Consider the following 4,602-nt stretch of genomic DNA (forward strand, 5'->3'; position numbering starts at 1 on the left):
GACCGAACCACACAAATACCATGTCTTGTGTGCTTTTGGTTTTGCTTGTTTTCCGCTTTACTTCCTAACAATGTGAAATATTTCATATTACGTCTTATTTAAAATTTTGATAGATCATAATTTTAAACCAAAATGAAGTTTTATGTATTGTTTTGTTATGAAATTTTAGTTTCGACCCCTTAAATTGTGATACTCATGTTTCTCCCTTGGCAATATGTTAGTGCCTCTAATAATGTATGAGTTTTGTTTCTATAAGACTTGTAGGTGTGGGCAACGCCCACACCAGCGTTATTAGGAAAAAGACAAAAAAAAAAAAGGCGTTATAACATGTTATGGTGGTAACGGGAAGCAACGCGCAGGCTAATAACGTCTGATAACGAAGAAGGGGGGCGGTGTTCACGTGTTATAACACCCAATAACACCCCTTGGGGCATTACCCATACCCACCTCCCTAAGGTTTTCATCAACTTTTAATGGTCAATGTGCTGTCCTCTCGATTTCATGATTTTCAAATGGGTTTAATATTGGTTTCTTGATCCAAGGAAATATAATAAACTTGATCCACTATAAATATTATCAAAATATGACCATACACTTAATCTTATCTTATCATACCAAAGGGTTCGACCAATATAACACTCTAACAATGAGTTTAACAAATCACAATCTTGGCTATATATGTTCCTTATAAGTTTCCTATCACATCTGATAGTAGCATTTATAATTTGTCATAAATCGTACATAATTGTTATAATATCAAACACTGCCCTCTCCTACTAACACACGATGGTAATTCACTATGATTATCCCTTCATGCATGATAAAAACATGATATATTTTCTCCCCAAGTGTTTTTATGTTTTGGTATATTATAAATCATAATGTAATTTTAGGTGAAACAATTTTTATAGACAAGTTTCCTGCATTAACTAGCATGTGATTGATTGCTCAAACATTTCATCTTTTATATGTAAATTATAATATCCTCATTAATAAATTATATTCATTATTTCTCACGATATAAACAAGTATAATTGGATGGGCCCTAATTACACTATTCCTAGCACTTCGTGAGTACCGTTGTTTTCGGGGCAAAAACATGGCATGTGGGTTGCCCAACCATACTAGAATAGATGTCTATTTCTGGAAACGTCGGTTATGTAGGTTTCCACATTTCATCAAACAAAAAGAGAAATTTATTTTAGCCTCTTATATAATTATTAAAATGTTTGATTTAACATATAAATAATATTCGATTGTTCAACCTTTTTGAACAGTTTTATTATGTCGCAAATTCTCAATGGCAAGCTGTTCTACAAGACAACAAAGAATGAGTCAACTATCCAACGTTTGGTTTAAGTCACTTTACCGTCTTGATTTAAGTTTCATTTGGTTGGATACTATTAATTCTTCAAAAGAAAGAATTTCGTCTTAAATTAATAAGTTTATTTGAAAGTAAGCACCAACTCTAAGGACTTGATCAGTCAAATATCAAATATTAATGTTAATAAAACCAAAAAGAGGGGAAAAAAAAATCTAAACAATGATCATCTTTCAATATTTTCCATTGATGCTTTCTTTAATAATTCCAACATCTTGTGCTCTCACAAGTATTTGCCCATACTTGACAATTAATTCCATATCCTCTATAGCACTAGCTACCATACAATGTGATGAAGTATAGCAACCATCTATCTAGAAAGACAAAAATTTCCCTTGTGATTCCATAGATGGGATACTACAAGAGATGACAAACTAATCTTGTTATGAGAGAATGTCTTTTATTTTAACTCTGCATATGTGGTCCTGTCTCATTTGATTTAACGACTTGTATGTTTGTCCTAGCAGTAATGATATGTCTGTCTTAGTAGTTGATTAGGTTTGTCCTTTCAGTAAGAAGGTGAGCATCTATAAATAAGATCTGATAGCGCGAGTCTAGCATCACCTTCCTTATTTTGTGCACACTATCAGACTGGGACTTGATTGGTGGGGACAGCTAAAGGTGATGTTAACCTACATGGTTTGACCCGAGTCAAAGACAAATGCCATAGGCGTTGTGAGATGATGAAACCCTAGAAAAACGAGTGTATTGAGATAATAACATGATAAAATAAAGCGGGAGCTACCTTCCCATTATGTTTTTCTTGATCCATCCATGGATGGAAACACTTTTTCTTCCTTTTGCTTTATGTGAAGGACCCTTTTACTTGAGTTTAACTTTAATAAATCCAACCAAAATCTTGCCTTTATTCATCATAAAGGAGAGATGAGTACATAACAAGAGCTTTTTAATCCAATTAAATCTCTTTCACAGATTCATGTTTCCTACATGACATGTTGGGCATGTATGTCTCATACCAATTTCTAACATTAACATTACGAAACCAGATAAACTGTCAAGATAAATTGTTCCATTTTTTCGATGAAATAAAAAAATAAAAATAAAAAAAAATGTAATTTTTGTTCCATTGATACAGTTAAAGTCTCAGTTTGATGTATAGTATAGGAAACAATGTACAAAATGTATTATCCTCGGTTATTCTAACCAACAAATGGGGCATAACTAAAACAACATTTACATGGATGTTAACATTTTAAAGCAAATCTAACATCTGAAATACATTGTTACTTTAATATATACTCTGACACAAATATTTGCTTTATTATTGTTCTGGTAAGTGATGTCATCTAATTTAGCTTCTTACAATTGACCACATGCTATAAACCAATTCTCATTAGCAAGTACAGGTGCATATCTTTAGGGACAGAACAACCTACACAGCCAACATCACTGTGTCTTTGTCCATAGAAGATCAAAATAGCCAATTTGGATTACAAATTTGAAAATTGAAGTTCCTACATAAAAAACTCAAAATGTAGATAGTGATTACTACAAATTGAAGAGCAAAGTTGCTGTTCATGATGTAGTAAGTTTCATGAGTGATTTTGAAACTAGCTATAGCTGAAAAGAGTAATATCACCCCACCAGAAACTAAAGGTATGTATAATGTATCCTCTTTAAGTTAAAGGGCAGTGTCACTAGTAGTGAATTTAGGAAAAAGTAATAGCCTAGAAATTGAAATAGGCTGCTAGAAGACTATTTTGGACCACAATTAAATAGTTGAGAAGTAAAAACAAGGGGAAAAAAAGCGTAGTCAAAGTGTCCCCCAAAGTAATTTTTAATATATATATATATATATATATATATATATATATATATATATATATATATATATATATATATATATATATATATATATATATATATATATATATGTGCAAAATACAACATGCCATGGGCCCAAATATTATTATTATACAGAATGGGCCTAGCTAAACTTTAAATCAAAAGTTTGATTGAATGTCGTATACAACATCAAAACGAGAGTGTGTTGGCCTAACTTTCATACCTCTTTGTATTTTACATCCAAAAACAAAATTTTGGTTGCATAATGGTTTGCAGATTATTGTGTGGGCCCAACGTTTCTCTAAATTATAACAAAATTGGCTCGTATGAGATTAACTCATGTTTAAATTGTTAAAGATATTATTCATATGTCAACATATATATTATAACAAAGAATTTTCCTATAATTAAAATTTATATAATAAAAAATATTGCTTACATATCTAAACAAATCAAGACTATATAATATGACAAGAATATACTAATTTAAAATATCTTATCTCTATCAATAAAAACTTGTATCTATGTTCCTTTGTCCTTATTACTCACGTCTACGTCTATTTCTACCTGCATTTCAAATGAGGATACAATACATATCAGTATGTATCACATACAAGATAAGTGACAACGATTAGTGAAATCTTCAGTTTTCTTTTCTGTAATCTCAACATCGTGAGGTTGACTAGCATGGGATATCTTGAATCCTAGATTATTCTCTCCAAAATAACTCTTACAATAAACGGCAGACACAATAATATATGAAATCATTTAGAAATTTGTTTTGATAAAAATCCTTGAAATAATGTCGTGTCATCTTTGTATGACAACCTACTGCCGAAACTATTGGATACCCACAAAAATCAGATGAAATCAAGAGAAACGCTGACCAATATTCAACGACTGGTAAAAAAAGGTGAGAAATGGTAGTGAAAAATAATACGCCGTTGCCGGGGATCGAACCCGGGTCACCCGCGTGACAGGCGGGAATACTTACCACTATACTACAACGACTTGTGTTTACTTCCTTGTAGAGTATATATATAAACTAAGATTATTCTGAAGGAAATAATTTATCCTTCATAAAAGCATCAAAAAGGGCAACAGATTCGATAAAACAGTAAAAAGTAAATCATACTTGGCCGTAATTTTATTTCGAAACTAAATGTTGCATTTTCTCTATTTATTGATTATTTATTCGAGGGTTATATTTTTATAAATAAATATTTCGTGGTTAAAATAACAAATAAAATCATTACAAAACATATAACATCCAACTTGAATCTAGGTATGATAAACTAGACCTGGCAAACGTGCCGTGTCGTGTCGGGTTCGTGTCGTGTCAAGACATTAAACGGGCTGAGAGTGCTTGATCCTAACCCGACCCATTTAATTATCGTTTCGTGTCGTGTCAACCC

The 4,602-nt window shown here is 31.7% G+C and overlaps 1 non-coding gene across 1 annotated transcript; it reads right to left on the minus strand.

Annotated features, from left to right (window-relative positions):
• Positions 1-4,126: 4,126 nt before the first annotated feature.
• TRNAD-GUC (transfer RNA aspartic acid (anticodon GUC)) lies at positions 4,127-4,198 on the minus strand. Its single transcript has one exon. It is a non-coding gene; the product is annotated as a tRNA-Asp (tRNA).
• Between the last annotated feature and the right edge of the window lie 404 nt (positions 4,199-4,602).

Source organism: Lactuca serriola, chromosome 9 (assembly GCF_051521515.1).
Source record: "Lactuca serriola cultivar US96UC23 chromosome 9, Lser_US96UC23_V15, whole genome shotgun sequence".
Classification (NCBI taxonomy): domain Eukaryota; kingdom Viridiplantae; phylum Streptophyta; class Magnoliopsida; order Asterales; family Asteraceae; genus Lactuca; species Lactuca serriola.